Below are 24,718 nucleotides of genomic sequence, written 5' to 3'. Positions count from 1 at the left end.
GTACTCATGAGTACTACTCGCAATTGCATGTACTCGGGAGTACTGTACTCACGAATGCTGTGCTCACGAGTAGTACTCATGAGTATTGTACTCGATCGCGAGCACAAGTACTAACATCTGTAGTCACTCGTCATCCCACACACTTTTTTTCTGGGTTTGTACCAACTCATCACCATACCCAGTTTTTTGACCGGATCTGTGCTCAAACTCACGAGTTAGTACGGCGATGAGAGAGCACTCACTCATCACCGTACTCACTTGTAAGTTTGAGTACAAATGAGTACAAATAAGTGAACTCACGAGTGAGTAAGCCGACCTATGGTCCTGACAGATCTTAGCCAACCGTTCTTAAAGGAGTACTGACACGAAATTTCAAAGCTGAGATAACTATGTAAAACGCTTCCTTTTTATCAGGAGATATCTCCCAGCAAGTTTCAACAGCAACCGTTCAGCGAAACATATTTAAAATCCATTTTAATCTTCGCCCGCACGAGAAAGCCCAGAGCGGGCCGACGTGACATCATCTGCTACGTGCCCCAAACTGCCGACGTCGGGGCTCCCGTGACGAAGCCGACGCGCTGGCTGTGGTTGGCGCGCGCTGCTCGGGCGTGTGTACACGTCATGGTTTTGGGACTGACGTCATGCTGCCCGGGCCTGTGGGGACGGCGAAGACCTCGGCCGGTCTGGGCGCGCGCGTGCGCTGGCTCGCGCGCGCTTCCAGAGAGGCAGCGATACGGCAAGAATGGTGACGCCATGTCATACATGCTGTCATGGCGGCCGCTCGGCGTTTTTTTTTTGTCGAAACCGAAACTGGCACGAATAAACGACGCCGTAAATGAATGTTTACGCTGCGCTCGACCGTCCAATCTGTCATTCTATGATTAGTGGGCTGGTAGGCACGCATAGCAGCGAAAAAAACGTAACATAAAAATTTCGTGTCAGTACCCCTTTAAGCAAATTAAAACTGTTTTCTCATGTATTTGATTAAATTTAGAGCATATGACAATGTTGTGCAAAATGTGATCAGCTTTCTTTGAACATTTGTACGAAGCATTATCATCTGGAAATTCTCATTTATATTGATAATTCTAATAATATGCTTTCTTGCTAGTTCTGAAAACATAAATCGTCGCGTAAATTAAAGTAGGTTTTATTTATGTTCCAGAGTTACAGCACCTTTTTTTCTGCAAATGTTGGTGATGCAGTGTGTTTTGGAAATCCTGATGACTATTTTTTTTTACAGCGACCCGTACCTTGCGAAAAGTCATTCTTTATTCTTATTTATTCTTTATTCAGTGTGTGCCCGCTTTGCCAAAAAAGCGTTCCGGCAGGGGTTTTACAGACTGGAATAAAACAATTATTCGTTCACACAGCACATTTGTGTCTCTTGCAGCCGTTTCAAATCTCTAATAGTGATCACAAAAAAAAAGAATTGTAAAACATCGTTGTCCTCGCACTGTAGTCATTCGCCTTGTGTCGACTGGATATGTAATTGGATTCATTAAAATAGTTGTTCTGAACAATGCCAGTGTTGCCATGAAATACACAAAAAAAAAATCAGTGCCCTCCCACTCTGTGAAGAAGGATGACCAGCAAAGCTGTGGTGCCGAGCCTCAACGTGGGCTTTGACTGGGTCGTAGTCCAAGGGGTGCACGAAGCAAAACACGTTTGTTTTTTATTTGCGATTCAGCATAGTTCCTGGCTAATTAACTGAATTAACTTTTGACGAACTAGAGTTTTGTTCCGGTGGATAAACATGGGGCTGTCCGCATCCCTGCCGTTGAATCCCATATGTATTGATAGCGGACGAGAATTTCACAACATTTACAACCTTCTTCGTGAGCCATGTAATTTTGAAAACTGCATAAAACCCGGTGGTGTGTTGGAGTCGTCTTAGCGGCTAATTGTGATACAATTTGTGTCGGTATAGTTTCAATAAAACAAGCGTTAGAGCCACTTTCTGTAATGGTATTCCCTTCGAAGATTGACGTGATTCACTCTGCAACACTCGATGTGGGAAAGCTTCAAAGATCAAGCTTACAACGATCCCCTTAAAGTCTGCTTCACCTCCTAACACAAATGCATTGCTGGGAAGACATTTTAGGGCGCAGACCTTTGGCACCCGTCTCTGGGCTCAGCCGCGTCGTCGTGCCCGAGCGAACGATGAGAAGACTGACGAGTGAAAGAAAGCAAAAAATGGTTCGGTCGGCACCAGAATCCCGGGACGCTTACCGCCGAGTCTGTATACAAAGCAGCCGCGTCGGCGGATTGCCTCGAAAGCGCGTCATCCCTATTTCATATTTGCCGCGCTTTCGAAGCGCTTTTTCAAAGGTAGTGCTACGAGTTGTGCCGCGCCTCCGCCAGATGGCGCCACGGGTCCCGCGACCGAGAGAAGACGCAGTGAAACATCCCCCTCGCGAGGGGCACGATCAAATGCAGAGCATTTCCGGGGGCTCACGACGTTAAGTAGTTTGCGTTACGTTAATGTTGTTGCACTTGTGGCCACTGCTGACGAGAGAGCGCTTGTCAGCAGTAATTTGAATGAGTCAACGATATAAGGTGCGTTCGTAGCGTCCCATTCTGTGTCGGCTTTGTGGCGCAGTGGGCAGAGCACCATGTACATTGCGTTCCGCCCGCAGGGTCGAGGGATCGAAACCGGGCGCCGGATAGTATTTTTTTTTATATAGTAGGGAGGGGTGCGGTGCGGACTACGGACGTCAACGCGGGTGACATCGTGAGTTACTGAAATGCTCTGCATTTAAAAAGGAGAATAGCGCAAAATTGGGAGGGGAGGACGGTTCGCCGAGGCGGCGCGAGCCAGCGCTCTCCGAAAGTGTGCGGTAGGAGAAGGGAGGGGCAGTATGCTGTGCCCACACGAGACGCTCGATGCTTGGCGAAAACATGAGGGGGGCGTTCGCGTGATAATGATTTCGCGGTCCCTTCCTGAGATGCACTTCGCACCGCCGCCGCTGAGCTCACCGTCGAGGGAACCCACGAGTGAGTGCTGCCCCAGCGCACTGTAGCCATCAGGAGTGAATGCTGAACTGCGAGTGACGCAACCGGTCGTGCGCACCTGCAGCGGCTATTGTGGAACGCGCACATGCACTCTCAGCCACGTCTTACTGAGCAATGAGCGACGCAACTGGTGGAACCACTATCATAGAGAAAGAAATACTGGTAAGAGTGGACACTCCCATAGAGCCCTGCGGCCGAATGACTGTACTGTAGTGTAGCGCACCGAGCGGACGGAGAGCCAAACTACTAACCATACTTTCGTTCACTTTCGGTTTCGGTTTCGCGGACACCGATTTTGGCGGGTAGTTTGAAGGACTGGAAAGCGCTGCTCACGGCGACGGGCATCGGTACAGTATTCGGACGCTTTCATGCAATAATTAGTGTTTATTTGAATAAATCATTCTCAGGCTTAATGCCCGTATGCTTTTACAAAAAAAAAAAACCTTTTTCTGAAAACGTGAAATTGCAATTTACAGTACCACTCACACTTGGTTAAGAATTCTGTCGCGTGTTCAAATGTTGCCAAGACACATAAAAGAGACGCATCATAAATGAAGAAATATTTATTGCATGGCACTAAACGGAACAAGTTCAAATTGTCATCATTCTTTGCAACACACATATAATAATAAACAGTGAGTAATACACAACAGAGACAATACACAGTAGTGACAGGAAAATACGTTTCCAGGAATGAAAAAAAAAATGCACAAGTAAAGGTATCACAACCACACAAAGGATTTTTTCTCCACGGTAATTGAAAATGCAGAAAACCCAGAAACTCAGCCATCCACAGGTTTACTTGTATCTACGACACCCTCAGACTCTGTGCGCTGTTGCAGTCATACAAAAATATCAACCATAACATAATCTAGACACTCGGATACTTGCAACTGTTTACAACCACTATCTCCGCAGATAATTTTCTTAGTCTGGCAATTTCTCCAGTTAGAATGTGAAAGAAGGGAAAAACTTTGGCTTTGATGGCCTTGCTTATTTGATGAACGCTAATGAGATCTATTGCCTCGGGGCAACTCCAAATCAGTAGCAGGAATTGAACAGAAATCCCATTTATGTGGAGATGCACACGCAAAAGGTTAAGAGGAAAAAAATCAACTTCCTATTGGTTCCTTGCAAGGGTGCATTTTCCCAAGAAGCCGGGTTACCTTCCGAAAGCGTTGCCTTCCCAGTAAAGGCAAAGGGCCAGGCGGGGATATTTTAGGTACGTGCACGTAGTCAACCGACAGGTTCCAGGCTCGATTAAGGCACACAAATTCATGCCTTCCGCTGTCAATACGAACAGTCTAATATAAAAAACAGGGAAGCAGTATATGCTTCTCGTGTATGAGACAATGGTGGCACATTACAGAATCCCATAAGCATTTGACAACGTAGGTCCCAACATGGTTCTCTTCATCTAGGCCAGTCCGACAACAGGCAGCACGTATGGTGACAAACGACATTTAGCATGACCTCTTACCCTGGCAGTCTTCATAATGTAAAAGGGTTTTTGTGAATGTACTGTTTTCACAATATTACAACTAGCAGCAACAATAACTTGCGAGTGGAGTTTGGAGACTGTATACGCTGTTAGTGGTTTTAATGATATGAGGCATGCCAGTGATAAAAAACCGTTTGTTCCTTGAGTCAACGATAGTCTTTTCAGTGGTCACGCCTTATTGAGTGCCGAGACTTGCGTTAGATTTTAGGTGCTATTGGCAAGGTTCAGTAGATGGAATACAGTTGCGGTATCCATCAGAAGCATCAATAAGGTAGCAAGAAGCATTGCAGGCAGTCATCAATACAACTGAATAACTCTGGGAGAACAGTTGGCACGGCCACTTTTGTGAGTCCTGTGAGGGCAGGATCCATGAAGTGCTTGAACCATGTTTGGTATGACGAATGCAGCTGGCTGGTTGGCTCTGTCTTGAGGGCACCTGTAGACCTGCACAGGTGATAGGTGATATAGTAGACAAACTGCTTGCAATGACAGATGATATGCGAATAGTCTGTAAATTTCACTGCAACTAGTATTCAAGTATTGCCTCCAGTGCATGCCACCTATTTAAAACACAAGTTCTCTTATTCTATTCAGCAATCATGCGGTCAAGCTATTAGCAACACTTAAAATATGGGTCTTTGTAATTTCGCAACACTGGTTGCAATGCAATGCAATTCACCTATTGTTTGGGTTAACAAGAATGATAACGCTGCTCACATAGCCTGAATCCCTTTGTCTTTTTTTGTAAAATCAGGACGAAGAGCGAGAGCGAGCTGAACGTTAAACAAACCTGTTGCCCCACGGGCTCGCGAAAGAAACGCATCCCGAGAACGGGCACCTGGCGAAAGTATATTTGGGCGCTGTGTGGGCACCATGGCAAGCAGCAGTGAGCGTCGTACTGAGTACTACTGACCGCTAAAGGCCATGCCTTAAAAAGATATGACAAGAAACACACAGTTCCGACTGAATAGGTGAAATCTGCGCAATACGTGTTTAATGAAACTAGCCAAAATATGACCTGAAAAAAGAGAGCAAACGCTTGAAGAAACGGCAAGTGTGGAACAGTTGTATGCAATGCCTGCGATACCGGAATTGATATACGATGTAGAAAGAAGACCAAATTTGAAGGTTTCAATGCACTGCGCGCTCACCCCGCCTCGAGCAAAGCTGTTATCTGCCGACGAAAGACGCGTTTTTACCGTACCTGGCGCGCCAAAGCGAAGCGACGAGCGCGCGTTATCGGCGTCGGCGAGCGGGTTCGCTTTGTACGCAGGCAGCTTGGTATGCACCCATGTGTAAAACTTACGATGAGTGTACGGCTGCTGGTTATGCCCAGATAAGCCAAATTAATGCAGATACGGCTACTTCGCCGTGTACGTTAGCCCGGACGGCTTTGCAGCGCATCACGGCCATAATAGCAGTAACAGTTGGCCAAGCTAGCAATGGCTAGCTAGTATAATACAACGCAGCCTGCGGCTCACGTAATTCAGTGCAGCGACAGCGCACAACGCCTGCTTCGCCTACGGACCGCCGGCCGGCCGGCCACTTCCGCAACTCACAGCCGTCGTTCGCGGCACGTAAAACGCTACGTGCGACGACGGGCGCGTACCGCTGGCATCCCTCAGCGCTAGATAAAACGGCACAACCAGCCTAAAATACCATTACGTCCAGCTAAAAAATGGTGTCTTACGCCTTTCCGGGGCGTTTCCAAAGCGCTTATCTTAAAGACGCAGCACTAGCTATGCCTGATTCCCTGAGGTTACGCAGTGCTCGCAGCGTTTGCAGTACAAGGAAACGTAAATATGATACGCCACACCAGCACTTTAAAAAAGAAAGTCTCACCTTTCGTTCAGGATGCAAAACCGATGTCGCAAATAAAGCGCTAGGCGTTTCCTTCTCAACAACAGAGGTTAGCACGAGGCTGCAGAAACGCACGTGCAAACGCTGCCGAAAGACCCAAATGGCGGCTTGCGCTTGCGGCTTGGCCAGGCTTGGCGCAAAGAAGCCAAAAAAATTTACATGACAGCCATTCAACTTATTACACAAATAAAAATGTGAAGTCTAATGTGCAACAAAATTTTAAAAGTATAATATTGTGTGTTAACTTAATTTTAAATATATAGTTTTTAACAACTTGCGCCGACTGCCGGACGGCGCACGAATCAGTCCACTCGGCCGCGATAAGCCCGTGTGTCCACTCTTCTAATTTTTTATTTCTCTATGCCACTATGGTGGAACTGTGTCGTCTGCCGCTGCTGCTGAACGAGCTGCCCGAACAGCTGCGCCGAAATTTCGCATTAGGGAGTATCATAGGCGCGAGCCAATTTTTTAAAGGAAATATAAGCAGCCTTGTATTATAATATGAAGGACCTAGGACCTTTTTAATTTTGTATGATTTTTTCGATGCGCCGGGGGTGTAGAGCTCAGTTTTACGATCCCGGGGATTTTAGTGGGCTCCGCAACGTGGCGCAACGTTCGCTACCGATTCTTGTCTACATCGCTCTGTTCCCGAAGGCGATCTGCTGGATCCTGGCAATAGAAAGCTTTGCTGCAATAACACCAAGGGTTTGCCAGGATTCGAACCACGGACTTGTAAAAGAGAAGCTCAGCACCCAACCGCTCGACCACGCCAAGAGGCGAGGCGACGGCCAAGAATTCGGTTTACTCACCGAAGCTGTCCACGAATATTCTGAGGCAGGCTCTGTTTTGGTCGTGTTTGAGAAACTGAGAAAGCGCTTGTTTCTTACGCACCGATCTCGGAGCCGAGGACAATAATGCTAGAACTACAAACGATGTACCCACAGCTCCCTTATTTGAGTCAAGAAAAGCTATCGCCCATCCCCGGTCTCCCCTACTTGCGCCACGACAGCCACGAATGGAATGGAATGCGCCGCTAGAATTCTGGCATTGATAAGGCTTGCTCGTCACCACCGATCTTTCAGACTAGCCATATTATGCTAATGATACAAGCGATCTAGCCACACCTACCTTATTTAACTCAAAAAAGCTATCGCATATCTCCGATCTCCCCGATGAAAGCCAAACAAGCCGCAAATGAATGAGCACTTGCGAACAGAAATAGCTTGAAATTCGCCTGAATGCAACCGATTACCGCAAGTTTAAAAAATTTACGCATCTCCACAAAGTGAATCATTACCAGTGGGCGAAGCATTGGGGATCGTTCTTACCGTAAATCACCCGGGAGAGTGCTTACTGCTGCTAAAACGATTTCCAATCCAATCCAATGCAACACAACTCAATGCAATCCGTTTCAATCCAATCCAATTCAATCCAATCCAATGCTCCTCGCGTATGCGCAGCACGGCTCTCCAGGAGCACTCTTTCTCTCTTTCTTTCTGTCTCTCTCTCTCCCTCTATAAACTTTTGTGAACCTTTTGTTCACAGATGTTTCGATTTACACGGTGCAGTGCGTCTCTCTCTCTCTCTCTCTCTCTCTCTCTCTCTCTCACTATCTAACCTTCTGTGAACCTTTTGTTTTGTTGGTGTTAACCTCTTGTGAACCCTTTGTTCACAGATGTTTCGATTTACACGGTGCTGTGCCGTGAGCACGGATGCCGGACAGACGCCGGACACAGCCTCGGCCTTGAGGTGCTTCGCCTCTACAAGAAATTGACTCTTTTCTGCTGAAAGGAATGACCCCAAACAACGAAAAGGACACGAAACCCGGACGCTGCCGCCCGCTTTCTGATGCTTTCTTGCGCAGCGTCGACGCCAACTGGTGTGTGCGTGCTCGTGCGTCAGCTCGCGTCGCCATGCATTTTTTGGCGACGCGCGCTGACGCGCGTCGACGCGGGACGACGTCGACGCGTGACAACGCCGAAAGTACGGTGCATGTGGTTAAGCCTTACAGACCTCAACGCCGACGCCGACCTTTTCGCTCAATGGGCCATTTATTTTTTTCGCATTAAGAAGTGCAAAACAGTGATAACCTCGCGCTCCGTACACTGAGCCGCCGTGTCCCGCGTATGCGTAAGCAGCACCCGAACCGCAACACCGCAATGACCACGAGACGACGGCCTCGCTCGTTAAGAAGGTCGTTGCCCCCGTGCCCGTCCGCTAAACGCGCGGTAAAAAGTGCGAGTTGCCGGCGCGTGGCGGTTATCGCGCGCGCACATCTCGCAGCGGGACTCTTTCCCGGCCGCTACCGCGAAACGCCCACGGCGCCACTCCGGCCGGCAAACCTAACGGGCTCTCCCTTTCTGCGCACTACACTTCGACGGCCGTTCCCTGTGCGGGCACTGCGCACGCTGTAGGCAGGTGGAGGCGATAAAAGGAGAATGGAGCGGGCACCCCCCGTTAATTCTGCAGGGTGGGGGCCGTATTCCAAAACAGTTTCTCCGATTATCGGTCATATCCAATGCCAGCCAGCTCGTAATTATTTTTTACGGCTTTCTTAGCGCGTAGGTGCCCAAAGTGGCATACATTACCAATTCGTGCTCTCGTGGCGCGCAATCGGGCGCTGCGATCGGGCGTATTTTGACGACCAGTGTGCTTGCTATTCCTGCCGGCTTTCGTGCACTGCGACGTCGCCTCCTTCCCCCCTAATTTGCGGTTCGGTGGGCCGCTTAATGAGAATTGGGTTTCGACGCAGTCGTGTAAGCCTACTGCCGACCCTTGTGGTGTTATTAGTGTGGCACGACTGGTGTTGAAGGCATTGCGGAGCGGGAGGCGACGTTTTCGGCGCTTTTCATTGTTGCACGCAGTGCGCACTAGATAGGGAGTACCGAAGATGCCTTAATCATTCAGGTTTGTGGGTGTGTGAGTGAATAAAATACTTTATTAAGGACGAGAGGCCATGAGGCCCTGTGGGGAAGTGAGGATGGCGGAGGGGGAGCAGAAAGGGAGAGGTCACAATTCATCACAATTCACACAGTGTACACACTTCTAGTTTTAAGGTCCTATTCACAAGATGCACATTTCACTCTTGACTGTTTTCACTCTTGACTGTTGACATTGGTCGTGGATGGGAATGGCCAGTCCGGGAAAGTCGGTCAGACCGCTATACCAGCTTGTACAGACCGTTTTCAAGCGCGTACTGGGTAATTATTTCTAGAGTAGCGGGGTCTTCACGGACACGACTAACGTGCTCCAGTTCAGTCGTGGGTGCAGGACCCACAGTTAGCAGTTGACGGCGGTTACGGGCGAATGTAGGACAGATCCAAATTAAGTGGAAGAGATTTGGTATGACATTACTATTGTGTGACTCACACACGCGCACGCTACAAAGCGTCCAATACAACTACGCTTGCGGCGCGACAGAGGCAACATTAGTGCTCTTATATGGACACTGGAGTTATTCTGTCGTATTTTCGTTAAAGGAGTACTGACACCAAATTTCTCGCTTTCAGTTTCCAGGGCAAGTCATATCGAAGACGCGCCGGCATCCCATACGTTCCTGGGGTGAGCGAAGCTTTAAGCCGTATCTTTTCAACGTATGACCTTCGCGTTGCCCACATGCCGTCCAACAAGCTGACGAATCAGCTCGTGAACGTGAAAGATCGCTTGGACAGCAAGAGATACCCCGGTGTTGTCTACAAGATACCATGCGCAGACTGTAGCTGCAGTTACATCGGCGAAACTGGCAACTTCAGGAGGAGATTAAAGGAACACCAAAGGGACGTGGGTAGCAACAAGAAAGCGTCGAATGCCCTGGCCGAGCATGCCGATGATCACGGTCATTCCATCGACTGGGATAACGCCGCTGTAATAGCAAAGGAAAAGAACCCAGCCACGAGATTACTTTTGGAATCCGTGTTCATTCAGAAGACCAAGGACACTATCAATAGGACAGATGGCAATCTGCCGGCAAGCTACACCCGTTCATTACGTCACATTTTAGAATAAGAAGCGACTTACGGCTCTTGCCTGCTTAGTGTGATCAAGGAACCCGTACGGGTTCCGAAACGTCTCTGTGTTTTTCACCTTGACTTGGTCAGTGACCGCATTTCGTTCTCATCATGATACCTGACCAGACGAACTTTCGTCGAACTCTTGACTACACCCTATGACATGTTGTTTTATTTGGTCTGTACTGTCTGAGGCGGTGTCAATTACGTGGTAGGCATGCCGCGCCATCTACATCAATAAAGTCGTATTTCCGAGAAACGGTGACGTTTGTACATAGTGTGTATAGTTCTTTTGACAAACTGTCTCACTGGTACCCTCTTTTGGACGCTCGCGTGTGTTTGTCAGAATTTTAATGTATTTGCGTTTGCGTTCATTTTAGTCTGCATGACCATGTAGCGTCCTCGTACTGTCATTATGTTTGAGCGCAGATGCCGCCGCTCAGAGCGGCTGTGTCTTTTTGTGCTCTCAGCTGGAAACAGCACATCGACCACTGGTCCAGGTATATATGTACTTCGTCTGAAACTAATATGGTTAACTACAAGAGCATTCTTCCTCGTCTCCTAACCGGTAATGTTGTCTTGAATGCCGTTTTCCTGCATGCGGACTTAAAAGGCCGTCCCTTCCGTGGTCCTGACTCTAGAGATGCGTTGGCTCGCGTTATCCACCTCCGTGATGTGTTGTGCATCGGACAATATCAAATGAGTCACGTCTGGACGCTTACCTGCGTCTCTAAGAACGTCAAGCAAACGCTAGTCCAGCTCGGGCACATCACCGCCAAGGGACTCAAGTGTATGGTGTTTAACCCAGGCACAAGGAGCATTAATATGAAGCTACTATGGGTACCACGCCATATGGACAACTGCAGGATTACCGAAGCACTGGAACCACTCGGCGCTATCCAGTCTGTTGCCCGAGAGATGTAGAGGTGTCCAGGAATGGACCGCATGGAGACCAGAGCTAGGGAGGTGTCCCTCATATTGAAGGATGGCGTCACGGTGGCCGACATACCGTACATAATGGACGTTTATGGGAGCCAGTGCGTTGTGCTGATCCCTATATCAGGCCACCTCCTTGTCTGAGTGGAAGCAGGATTGGGCCTGTACGGCGACACTGTCGAACGCCGCGGTGTAGCGAGTGTCTTCGGTATGGCCGAGCCGCAGAAAGGTGCGTCATGACGTGCGCTGACAAGCTCCGTCAAGGCCAGGAATTGACAACTGATGAAGATGTGTCCGCTCATGTCATGGATGTCGCAGAGGTAGTGGACGCATCGGGGGAGGTTAGCCAGTCGATGTTGGTGGGGCATGCATCCAGAGGCTGTGCCAACAGATCCTGCAGCGGGGAATAGCGAGCACGTGCACCCACATACAGTGTCACCTGGTCACATACAGCATGGTGATCCTAATTATAAGCGGACACCTAGAGAGTCAATTCATAAGCAGGGGGAGCCAATTGGCATGGTTTCAACGACTGCCGGGAAAGGCTTGGAAGAAGACAATGCTTCAGTACTACTGCCTGACAGCGATGATTAGAGAAGCCACGTGTCTCTTCGTGATGTTGAAGGCGATGGCTCGGTTACCTGCTCCGCGGACGTTCATCATCACCTTGGGCGGATACTGTGGCTGTGCCTGAGGATGTTCCGGTGGCAACAAAGGGCCGATGAAGAGGCCTGCTTCTGTGGATAGCGAGAAGTCATCCATAGCCGGCAAAAAGCAGACGTCCAACGTACTCGACTTCTCCGAGCTGGGTTCGAAAATCCACGAACGACACTGTCATCCAAAACCATCCGCAAGGGTGGTTTATCTGGAGGTGACAAGGTCACGTAAGATGCTCCGACAGAATTGCAAGTGTCACAGCATTGCACGCTGCCACACTTAATGTGAGAGGCCTGAGGAACAGGAGACGAAGTACCAGCTTTTGCGTCTCCTTAAACGGATGGACGTGAGCATTGCGGCCATTCAGGAGACAAAACTCTGCGGAGATGAGGGCATATCGGCTGCATTAGATCCTTTTTTAGAGCAGTATAGTGTTTGTGTTAGCCACTCCGCAGGCTTATTGTCTGGGGGATGCTTCGTCTTCATCAGCAAGGGCATAGGGTTTTCCTGTCTCTCGCGTGACACCGATACTTCAGGGCGTTTTATTTGTTGTGACCTTGTCATCCCGGGTGTCGAGTGGCGTGTCATTTGCCTCTACGCACCCGTGAACTGTCGTGAGCGTACGTCGTTTTTTTTGTCGCTCAGAGATTTTCTGCGAACCCAAAGAAAAGTCCTCCTCATGGGGGACTTCAATTGTGTATGTAGTGCGCAGCATCGTTCTAGGCCTAGCATGCAATATGACTGCAGCACAGCCACCTTGGCTGATCTAGTGCATGAGCATGGCCTCGTTGATGTTGGATAGAGGAAAGGGAGTTTCATGCCCTTCACTCACTTTCAGTGTAACTCCAATGCACGCCTGGATCTAATTTACATTTGTGCAGACGAGATTTCTGGGTTTCTGACTATTATGTGCCCCCTATTTTTTTTGCAACGACCACTGTATGGTGTCTGTTTACTTCGGTAGATCGAAGCCGCGTGGTGTGCTACTTCAGTGGGATTTATGGAAGCTCAATGTCTCTTTATGAAATTTATTGCAGAAGCATTTCGGAGTGTTTACAGAGGACTCTTGCAATAGCTAATCTTTCATTAAATCAATGATGAAATATTTTTAAGCAAGAGGTGAGAAACTCTGCCCTAAAAGAGTCAGCTGGTCTTGCGTTTCTAAAACGCTTTCATCGACGTAACTTCCCCGTAAATTGATGGAACTTCACGAACTGGAGGCAGTAATGCCGGGATCAAGTCTAGATGAAATTGGCATGAATAAAGGACAATTCCAGCAATATGATACTGAAATATGCCAAGGTGCTTTAATTCGGTGCAGAACACGAAGGTTTTTTAATAGTTATCACACTGACGTTCGCTTTGTGATGAGCGTCAATCGGCTCTCATCACAAAGGAGGAAAAATTGAGCTTGATGTAATGCTACTAGGTATATCCAAGCAACTGACATTGCCGGTGCGCTGCATGCTCATTACACCTGGTTTTTTGTTTGGTCCAATATCGTGGATCAAGAGCTTGGCTTTCGTTCTCTCAATGACTTATTTCCAATGTCGTTCCGTCCACTGCAGTCCGTGTGTGTCTTCTCCCCTCTTGTGTAGCGTCTTAACACTGGTTCCCACATCAAAAGCCATGAACCGAATGACCGATCTTTCTGCCGTAGTTACTTCCAAGGCTTGCGGATGATGAGTGTGCTGGGGTTTGCGGCCCTATTACAGTGGAAGAGATTAAAATTGCCACCTCATCGCTTCGAACAAACAATACCCCTGGACCGGATTGACTGAGCGGGGAATTCTATCAGGCGTTTTCTGATATCCTTGCTCCAGTCCTCTTGTATGCATATGCGGAGCTGCATATGATCGTGGTGTTTTGCCACCAACCTTTTACTTAGGGCACACAGTGTTAATACCCAAAACCATCTCCCTGGCCATGAAGGCGGCAGGTATCGCGGGCAAGCTGCGGGGTTTCGTCGAGGCGTTCTTGACGGGCCGCACGGCGCGAGTGCAGGTGGGCAGCGCCCTGTCGGCGCCCCGGCCAGTGGACGTAAGCACCCCGCAGGGTTTAGTCGTCAGCCCCTTCCTCTTCTACCTGGTCATGGCGGCACTACCAGACTGCCTGCCTAGAGGAGGGGCACACAGGGTGCACATGTCTATGTATGCCGACGACGTGGCCCTGTGGGTGCTGGGCCCCAAGGGGAGCTGCCGAAGCATCGTGCTGCAGCTGCAGGCGGCCCTGGATGGGGTGCGGGCCAAGCTGGTCAATGTTGGCCTGTAGCTGTCAGCAAGCAAGACAGAGGCGATGCTGGTCCACCTGGATGCCCAGGGCCAGGTGCGTGCACATCGATGGCGAGGAGCTCAGCTGGAAGTCCAGTGTGCGCTACCTGGGGATCACACTGAACCACTGCGTCAACTTCCGGCAGGCCACCAGGGTGCTCCGAGCCAGGGCACAGATGGCCACCACGGCCGTGCGAAAGATGGCTGCCCGGGACCGCGGCTGCTCGCAGCGAACGGCCCTGCAGCTCTACAATGCTGTGGCTGTGGGTCTGCTCATGTACGGGCTACCATTGGTCACCCTGCGCAAGCCCAGCTGGCAGCAGCTGGAGGGCGACCACCGCAGGGGCGTCCGCACCTGCCTTGGCCTGCCTCGAGACTCCCAGTGTGCGAAGACGCTAACCGATGTGCGGGCATGGACGCTCCAAATGACGGCGGACCAGCGCGCACGGGGCCACATTGACCGGCTGCGGCGGTCTGAGGGAGGCAGCCCTTTGCTGCAGCGGCTGCGCACACACCGCCACTCGCGCATGGGGCGCATGTTGGCCCTGCACGAGGAGGTGCTGGCTCCCGTGGAAGCAGGCCCTCCTTCCAGCCGCCCCCTGCCCTGGAAGCCGAAGTGCACACGGACATCCCGGGCCTGCGTAGCAAGCGGTGGACGTCGCACTGCGGGCAGCTGCAGCTGGCTCGGCGCGTCGTGTGGGTCGACCTGGAGGACCACACCCTGGTATACACGGATGGTTTCGTGCGGCAGCAGCAGGGTTCGACCACGGCGGCGGCAGTGCTGGGGGAGGCCACCAGGCAGGCCCGGCTGCACTACGCCGCATCATCCGCCACGGCCGAAATGGTGGGCGTAAGCCTTGGCCTGGACCTTCTACTGGAGCTGGAGCCACCCCCCGAGCGCGGCACCCTGCTGTGTGATTCTCGAGTGGCCTTACATCGGATCCAGGGGGGCGACCCGCGCTCCCTCCTGGTGCGGGCCATGCGGGACAAGGTGGCACGCCCACCCCAGCGGGGGACTCGCATGCGGCTGCAGTGGGTGCCAGGCCACATTGGGCTGGAGGGCAAGGAGAGGGCAGACAAACTGGCCGCCGACGCCCACGAGCTGCCCCCTTCGCCCACGGCAGCCCACGCAGCTGCGAATGGCGCCCACCTGCTGATGCAGCGACATGTACGGGCCCAGCACCCGGACCCGAGGTTGGCCGCTGGAGAGGCCCCACCACCCGTCCGGGCCCCACGGATGCCCAGACATCAACGCTCGGCTGTCCTGCACCTACGCGTGGGGTGCGTGTGGACAGCCGAGCGAAAACACCGCCTAGCACTCATCGATGACCCGTCGTGCCAGCACTGCCGGGCGGCTGTCCAAACCCTGCGACATCTGGTCCTGTAGTGCCCCCAGTTTGTGGCAGGGAGGACCGAACTGTTGGCCGCCTTCAGGGGAGGGGCTCGGGCCCTCGAAGAATTTCTGTGGCCGCCAGGCAGTGCCAGAGAGCGGGACGGAGTCCATGAGGCCCTGGGATCCTGCCTGGATGCCTCAGGACTCCTACCGGCTCCCCACTTTCTCCCCACATAAACTAAACGGTGTGTGTGTGTGGGTGCTGTGTTTTTTTTTGTTTCTTGTTTTTGTTTTTTTGTCTTCATGTTTTAGTGTTTACCTTGTATATATTGTACATTAATCTCCTGTTAGTCCTGTATATTTGTATATATGGAACCTCTCCTCTCTATCCTCCCTTTCCTGTACGACTGTTTTCCCATTCCCCACACCCCCTGTTGCAAATGAAGAAGAGGGGAAAGCGGGCAGGGGCACGCGGCGCATTGTCATAATCTGTAGTGGTGGTCGAGGACAGCCAATAAAGAAGCATGGATCGCTCCGTCTAGGGCTCTGGGTCGTGACTCGCGGTAGCTTCCGCGACATCTTTGGTGCCGATCAACCCGGGAAATCGCCCTTCGGAGCATCTCCGCATGGCTTCGTCGATCGACCGCCTTCGAAAGACTCGTGGCGTCGTCAGGAGCGGCGTCACGCGAGCTCTCAACCAGCTGAACGACCTGCTGCAGCAGCCCTCTCCCGACGCGGCGACCCTTAGCTCCCACGTCGACTACATCGTGCAGCAAGACGCTGAGCTCACGGCGCTCAACGGGAAGATCGCTGAGGCAACGGATGATGACGTGCTGGAGCAAGAGCTCGAGGGAGGGGCAGAGTACAACCGCAAGGTTTCGCACGCCGTCTCTCGGGCACGGTTTCTTCTGAGAAATGCCCAGCCGAACGCTCCCGTAGCCAGAGAAGGCGGGACAGCAGCTGCTTCAGCCCATGATCCGACAGGTACGTCATCACGCATCGTGCCTGCGTCACGGCATCGGACAGTCGCCCTTCCGAAACTTCAGATTCCAGCGTTTTCGGGAATTCTGCACGAATGGCAAGCTTTTGGGGATCACTACAGCGTGACCATTCATGACAACGTCGAGCTGACAAAAATCGAGAAATTCAAGTACCTGCTGACGTACTTGATCGGCGATGCCAGGCGAGCCATCGAGGGTATCCGACTTTAGGAAGCAAACTACGACGTTGCGGTGAGCGCCCTCGTTCAACGCTTTCGCCGTCCAGAGTTGCTCATTAACGAGCATATCGATCAACTGCTGGCATTCACACCGATACGTAGCTCGACGAATATCGACAGGCTCCGGGAGTTGTACGACAAGGTACATTTCCGCGTCAGCGCCCTGGAAGCCCTGGGAGTTCCGCAAGAGCAGTATGCCATGGTTCTCAAACATGTGCTCCTGCGATGCCTGCCCGATGACATAACTTTGATGTACCGGCAGAGGGCTAAGGAACCGGGCCAAGGGTCGACTGCTGGATCCGCGACGGAATCCGCGATGAGTCAAGGACATGGTTGCCAGGTGAAGAAACTACTGGAATTCTTGGGGATCCAAATTGAGATTCGCGAGGAAGGGAAGCAAGGGCAGCCTCTATCAACCGCAGCTCGTCGGTCCGTTCAGAACGCCGACTTGAACCCCCCAGCACAATCGGAGGCACCCGTTCCCTCAGCGCTGGCATTGACCGCAGAGACCGAGTCCCCAGCCACACCGGCGTGTCCCTTATGCGACAGCCGCGGTCACAAGGTGGCGGACTGCCGGGTCAGCCAGTCGGCGGCCGAGAAGACGGCACGATTGCGCAACGCTCGCTGCTGCTTCCGGTGCGGCAGACGCAACCATGTGGCTCGTCAATGCAGTGCGTCGCGCAACCTAACCTGCTGTACCTGCAACGGGCGTCACCTCACCGTGCTGTGTGACGTGCTGCGGCCGTCTGACCACACCACGCCCAGACCAACGCCGCAGGTACAAGCTGGACAAGGTGCACCGCCAACTGTGGTGACGGCTTCGAGCGGACACTCCGGAGATACGTTAGTACTACTGCAGACAGCCCGAGCCTGGGCAGAGGGTGCTCGGCGACGTTTAGTGCAAGTACTTCTGGATACCGGAAGCCAGCAGACGTTCATTTGTGAGGATCTGTCTAAAGCCCTTAAATGCACTGGTCTCGACACGGAAGAGCTAGCGTTGGTAACGTTCAGCAGGACAAAGGCACAAAAGATATTACGCTGCCGGCGAGTAGAGGTGACGCTACGCGGACAAGCTCGCGGAGACCCAATCACGTTGGAAGCCTTGGAGGTCCCTAAGATTTGCTCGGTCACCAGTCCGCAACTCGATAGCGCGACCATGAATATCCTCAGTGAAAAGCGGTACGACGCTTCTGACGTCTACCAGCCGAATACATGAAAAGAGGATGAAATCGGCATACTGGTTGGATCGGACGCCTACTGGAACGTGGCCACAGGCAAAATAGACCGAATCAATGCAGATCTCACAGCTGCAGAAACAGCTCTAGGTTGGACGATTCAAGGAACACTCAGATCTACGGCTTGTAGATTTACTAGCGCCATGGTCCTCTCGGGTGGCACACGACGGCGTTTAGAATTTGGCGCACGTGCTGTGTGGCGACGGCGAAACTGCTGTTCCAGTTCGTCGCATGAACCCGAGTCGCCTAATGCCTCCCTGAGCACTTGTAAGGGATTCAGAACCAAACGCAAAGTAGTTTAAGACATGATGACGGAGAAAGGGGCGGAAGGAACGTATAGCTCTAGAGAGCAGACCCCGAAGCAAGAACCTGCCCAGATAACACCCACTTATGAATCCGCACGTGGACGCAAGAAAAATCGGTACCCCGAAATGGCCCCGAAAGAATATGCACCTAAGGATCCGGCGTCGAACCCGAGCGCGTTATCGAAAGAGGGCACCGTAAAGGCATGCTCGAGACGGTTCAGTTCTCGAAGTCCAGCAAAGGGGGAGACGAAGACAAACCGAACGCCCAATGCGTATTCAGCCAACCGCAAACATACGCATGTGGAGAAACGCCAGAAACTTAGCTTGGGCAGCAGCAGCGAAGGAACCAACAGGCAGAGCGTAGAGCGCATCAGCCGTTTCTCAAAGCAAATCGAGGCCAAACAGTGTGCACAGCCATTTGTATCTGCGGAGCCGGAACGTCAGGTTTCGGGTGGCTGCAGGAAACCTATTCGCTGGCCTGTAACCGGAAGGTTCTCACGCTGTTGACTCCATCCCCAAGCGAAGGAAGTCACACGTCGAATACGGACTATGGAGTTGGACGCCATCGCGATCGTGACCCTGTGCGACAAGGCTCTTCAATTGCAATGGGTACTTCGCCAAGTGTTACCGCCACATGAGAAGTTTGATGTGCAATCTTCCTGTGTAATAACTGCACGTTTTTGAACTCGCCGACTGACCATCTTGGGCGCGAGGGAAGATGTTGCAAATGAAGAAGAGGGGAAAGCGGGCAGGGGCACGCGGCGCATTGTCATCATCGGTAGTGGTGTTCGAGGACAGCCAATAAAGAAGCATGGATCGCTCCGTCTAGGGCTCTGGGCCGTGACTCGCGGTAGTATCCACGACACCCCCTACACCAGCAGGCGTTCCGGTGTCCACCCTTAAATGAGACAAACTACGCCTGCTGGTGGTCTTCCCTTTCCTTGATTGATTGATTGAATAAACTTTATTCAAGACAGCAAGCGCGATGTTAGGGCGCCCACCCGGTGAGAGACGTCCTCAGTCCAGGATGCCTTGGAGGTGACCTGCTCGTGTTGCCCTCTCTACCAGCATGCGCTGGGTAGAGGGGTCGGAGCTGGCCAGCAACTCCACCCACTGCTGTGTGGTGATTTTGGGGAGTGGCGGTTGGGTAGGGGTGTTGGGGCATTCTACGGTAATGTGGTAGAGAGTTCCCATGTTTGGACAAAAGTGACACGTGGCTGGGTATTGGGTAGGGAACATGGCGTGGTACAATGTATTGTGGGGGAAGGTGTTTGTAACTGCGTAGGTCCTGGAGAGAGTATGGTGAGGAGGTGGGTATTTCTGTCGTTGTAGCCTATAGTGGGCGAGGATATCGGTGTATGTGAGGAGAGGCGTGGACAGGGTTGGGGGCGGGGCGAAGGGGAGGGAGTTATTAGGGCAGTCGGCAACGGCCCGGAGTACATGTTCGCGGGCCGCGGCATGAGCCGCTTCATTGCCTTCTAATCCCATGTGACCTGGAGTCCATACGATATGTGTGAGGGGCAGATGGAGATTCTGACGTGAAATTCGCAGGGCCTGATGAGAGATGCGGCCGGTGAGGTAGTTGCGGCAGGCTGATTGGAAGTCTGTTAGGATCGTGATATAATCTTCTGTGGTTTGTAACGCGAGGGCAATGGCGACTTCTTCCGCTGTGGTGGGCTGTGAGGTGCGAATCGTAACGGCGGTGAGTTCTTGTCCCTGGTGATTGGTGACGCTGGAAAAAAAGCTTGGGGATTGTATGCCGTAGCATCTACGTACCGAGTGGTAGTTTGTTGGGCGTATGCAGTCGAATGGTGGTGAGCTCTGGCTTGACGGCGGGCGGTGTGGTACTCTGGATGCATATTGCGTGGTATGGGGGCGATGCGCAATTGCTGGCGGATTGAGAGAGGGATTCGTTCCTTTTGGTCATGGCGAGCTTGAGCTGAGTAGCCGTATGTGGTGAGTAGGTTCAGGCCAGTAGGTGTAAGGGTGAGCCGACGTCGTTGTGTGGCTTTGTGGGCTTCGATAAGTTCTTGCCATGTATTGTGGAGGCCCAGTTGGAATAATTTCTTGGTTGCTGTAGTAGAAGGAAGGCCGAGTGCAGTGCTGTCTTGTACGTTTGGCGGATTAGAATGTCGAGCTTCTTGATTTCTGCAGTTTTGAGGAGTAGAGGAGGAGGAGGAAAAACTTTATTGGTGGCAAAAAGTAGATTTTCGTCTTCCCAAGTGAGAGGAGCCCTCATTCCAGAGCCCCTGTAGCTTTGGCTGTCTCCCGGGCCCTCTCGACCAGTCTGCGCTGATCTTCCAGGGTCGAGCTGGACAGCACGGCTTCCCACTGTTCACTCGTTGGATTGTCATTCACAGGCACTGTCTTAGTTTCGGGACAGGCCCATGTGACGTGGTAAAGAGTAGCTGTTTCTCGCCCGCACAGTGGGCATTGATTTGACGGATGGACAGCGGGGTACATCGAGTGGAGGAGGCTGAGATGTGGGTAGGTGTTCGTCTGCAACAGGCGCCATTCTACTGTCTCCTCTTTGGTTAGGTGTTTGTGCGGCGGAGGAAGAGAGCGGCGACTTAAACGCTGATGTTGCAGAATATCATGATATGTCAAAGGGATTGGCACTGGAACTGTGGACTGGTCGTCCTGAGGTGGCGGGGCCCGGATAATCATAGCTCGGGCTGATGCATGCGCTCGTTCGTTCCCGCCCAGGGCGCTGTGTCCTGGTGTCCAGATTACTGAAGTTGTGGGTAGTTGACTGGGCGAATGTTTAGTCAGGATTTGATGGGCGATTTTAGATATTTGACCTTTGCTAAAGCTGCGACAGGCTGCTTGCGAGTCGGATACTACTGTTAAGTGTTTGGTTCGCAGGGCTGACGTGATGGCTAGTGCTATTGCCGTTTCCTCTGCTTCTAAAGGGCGTGGTGTACTCACTGTCGCGGTCGTTCGTTCTCGCATGTCCTCATCAATAACGCTGATGACCATAGCTGGCCTCCCTGGGTAGCTGGCTGCGTCGGTGTACCGCACGTCTTTGGATTTTTGAAATTTGATTTGGAGAGCACGGACGCGGGCTTCTCGTCTCCCCTGGTTGTAATCAGGATGCATGTTTTTAGGTATAGGTCTTACGTGGATTTTGTCGCGATACATGTGTGGGAGTGTCATCGTGTGGTTATGGCCTGAAGTTTGTGTTGGATACCCTAAGCGTTCGAGAACCTGCCTGCCCGTCGGGGTCAGCTGGAGTCTTTCTCGTTGGCTGACGAGGTGTGCAGCAACGTGTTCTTCTACCGTGTTGTGGACGCCGAGAGCCAGGAGCTTCTGCGTCGAGGTGGTGGGTGGAAGATTTAGGGCTCTCTTGTAGGCTTGCCGGACGAGGGATTCTAATTGCTCCTGTTGTCGCCTGTTGATTGTGATGTAGGGTACGGTGTAAGTTACCCGGCTGATGACGAGTGCTTGTACTAGACGGGTGGTATCTTCTTCTTTAAGACCATGGCGCCTGTTTGCGATTCGGCTCATGATGCGGATGACTTGATTTGTGCTGTGCTTGAGTCGCTGAAGTGCGTGCGATCCACCGCCATCTTGTTGAAGGTAGAGTCCGAGGATTCTGATAGTCCGTACTTGTGGAATATCTTGATTGTCCAATGTGAGGGAGATTTGAGGAGGGTCGTATGGAATTTTTCCGCATTTTTTCTTCATCAAGAGTAGTTCCGACTTTTCCGCCGCACATTCAAGACCACTGTTGCGCGCGTACTGTTGGACAATGTCGGCCGCACGCTGCAGGGCTTCCTGTATCTCGCCGTCCGAGCCGATGTTTGCCCATATGGTGACGTCGTCGGCGTAGATAGCGTGGTGCACGCCCTCTATCGCCGCGAGTTGAGCTGGAAGTTTCATCATCGCTATGTTAAAGAGTGTTGGCGACAATACAGCTCCTTGCGGGGTTCCCTTGTTTGGAGTAGGAAGAGGGGGGGGGTTCTGAGGTCCCCTATGCCGACCGTGGCGGTACGGTTGCGGAGGAAGGCGCTGATGTACGCGAAAGTACGTTGCCCGCAGTTTATGTCGCTGAGGTTTCTGAGTATGGTTTTGTGACTGACGTTATCAAATGCAGCCTTGAGGTCTAATGCCAGGATGGCTTTGGTGATGTAGGGAGAGATGTGCTGCGTAATTTCTTCGTGGAGTTGGAGGAGAATATCTTGTGTGCTAAGGTGCGGACGAAAACCAAACATTGTTGGTGGTAAAAAGTTATTGTTTTCTATGTAAGGCTGAAGTCTGTTTAGGACAACGTGCTCGAACAGTTTGCCTATGCAAGAGGTTAGGGAAATAGGCCGCAGGTTTTCCAGCTTGGGTGGCTTGCCTGGTTTGGGAATCAGGACGATATCAGCGTGAGTCCATTCTCTTGGCAGTGTGCCTTCTTCCCAGTGGTGGTTGAAATAAGTTGTAAGGGCCTGTATGGAGGTATCATCTAAGTTTCGGAGTATGCGGTTCGTGACCTTATCTGCTCCCGGTGTGGTGTTATTGGTGAGGGCCTGAACCGCCTGCTTGACTTCAGACAGGGTGATTCGTCTATCCAGGTCTTCGTTGGGGTCGCCTCTGTACTCCTCTGGCTTGTCCGACGGTTGCTGTTGACCTATATATTTGTCCCGTAGAGCATCAAGGATGTCTTGGTTGGTTCCTGGGTGTTGGTGCATGATTTTCTTGATGGTGTTTTGCGTAGCTGAGCGGCTTTTTGTAGGGTCCAGGAAATTTCGCAATAGCGCCCAGGTTTTTGCACTACCTAACGTGCCTTGGAGTTTGTTGCAGAGTTCGTTCCAGTTTTGCCGCATGAGTTCCGCTGCGTACTTGGCGGCTTCTCCAGTAATTTTTGCTATTCGAATTTTGAGTCTCCTATTCAGTTTCTGTCGGCGCCATCTCCTGAGCATACTTCTTCGGGCTTAACAGAGGTGAAGTAAATGAGGGTCGAAGGCTGGTTTTTCTTCCGATAAAGTCAGCTCCTTGGATTGGCTGGATACGTCTTCGTGCAGATCACGAACCCACTCTTCTATGTTGGTAATCTCTGAAGAGGGGTTGTTTTCTCTCTGCTTTCGAAATGCATCCCAGTTGACGAGGCGTGTTTTCTTTATAGGATGGTTCTTGCACGTGAGAGGGACTGTGGTGACGAGAATACAATGGTCGCTCCCAAGTGTCTCTTCAGAGTTATGCCATTCTGCTCTTGAAAGGTTTTTCGTCATCGTCAGGTCGGGACAGGTGTCTCGTGTTATGCTGTTACCAATTCTTGTTGGGTAGTTAGGATCCGTGTCAGGCCTTGTTGATGGATGAGTTCCCATAGCTTGTTTCCTTTTGTGGTTGCTTTGCCGTATCCCCAGGCCGGGTGTGGCGCATTAAAATCTCCCAGGATGACCACTGCGTTTCTCTTGACCAGTTTCAGGGTTGTAGCGAATAGGTAATCGAAGTCCTCTTTCTTGCGGCTCGGAGGACTATATAAGTTCAGTACAAAAAGACTAGGCTGACCCCTTTTGGTGGGCAGGATCTCTATAAGGATGTGATCAATATCACTGCCATCTATTGTATGTTGTACGACTGTAAGGTATCTTGCGACAAGCGTGGCTATTCTGCTATTTGGGGATGATGTTGTGTGGGTGCTATAGCCTGGTTGTGATGGTGTAGATCCAGTTTCTTGTATGGCTATTATGTCTGGGCGGTCTTCTACGTGCCGTATGTATTGGTGTAAAGCGCCACTTTTCTGTTTATACATGCGACAGTTCCATTGCCAGATTGTTAGGTTGTTTCTGTTTGGCTGAATCGGCTTATTCATAATCATCCATTGTGTCAGGAGGCAGAGGCAGTGCTTCTGGGCTAACGTTAAGTTTTACCTTCTTGCGGTTGCCTTGATCATCCACGTTTGGCTCAGGGGTAGTTTGTTTTAGGTTAGTGTGTTGCATATGTTGCCATAGTTTTTTCATGTTTTCTTCGTTTAGGGTGCTGTGTTGTTGCAGTTGCTGTGTTTGCATCACTATTTCCTTCATTTGCTGCTGAACCTGCATGATGGCTTTGGAGAGACCAGCTACTGTTCGTTCTAATGTTGTTACTACGGGTTCGGCAGGAGCTGGTGTGGGACAGGGGTCACTCATGGGTTGGGGAGTTGTTTCGTTTTCGATTTGTGTGTGGGTTTGAGGTGAAGGGATTGAATTTTTGGTAATTAGCAATGCTTTCAGTTGTCTGTTTTCCTCTCTTAGCTGTTGGTTTTCAGCGCTTAATTCTCTGAGTTGACCTATTATTTCGGCTAGTTGCTGGTTTATGTCGGTGGTCTGTTGAGATGAGGATTGAGTCGGTTTGTTCTGATTGTTTTGTGGGAAGAGCCGTGCTGACCAGCTCACCTTGCCATTCCCGTGCCG

At 51.4% G+C, this 24,718-nt stretch overlaps 1 long non-coding RNA gene across 1 annotated transcript; it reads right to left on the bottom strand.

Moving 5' to 3' along the window:
- Window positions 1-3,563: 3,563 nt before the first annotated feature.
- Window positions 3,564-6,491, bottom strand: LOC144147316 (uncharacterized). The gene is made up of 2 exons (XR_013317886.1): window positions 6,359-6,491; window positions 3,564-4,960 (listed from the first exon to the last, which is right to left on the bottom strand). It is a non-coding gene; the product is annotated as an uncharacterized LOC144147316 (long non-coding RNA).
- Between the last annotated feature and the right edge of the window lie 18,227 nt (window positions 6,492-24,718).

The sequence above is a fragment of the Haemaphysalis longicornis genome, unplaced genomic scaffold, assembly GCF_048455015.1.
Source record: "Haemaphysalis longicornis isolate Haplotype H1 unplaced genomic scaffold, Haemaphysalis longicornis Haplotype H1 scaffold_7, whole genome shotgun sequence".
NCBI lineage: Eukaryota > Metazoa > Arthropoda > Arachnida > Ixodida > Ixodidae > Haemaphysalis > Haemaphysalis longicornis.
The sequence above is the reverse complement of the archived record's forward strand: the minus strand, read 5'-3'. Positions and strand labels throughout refer to the sequence as shown.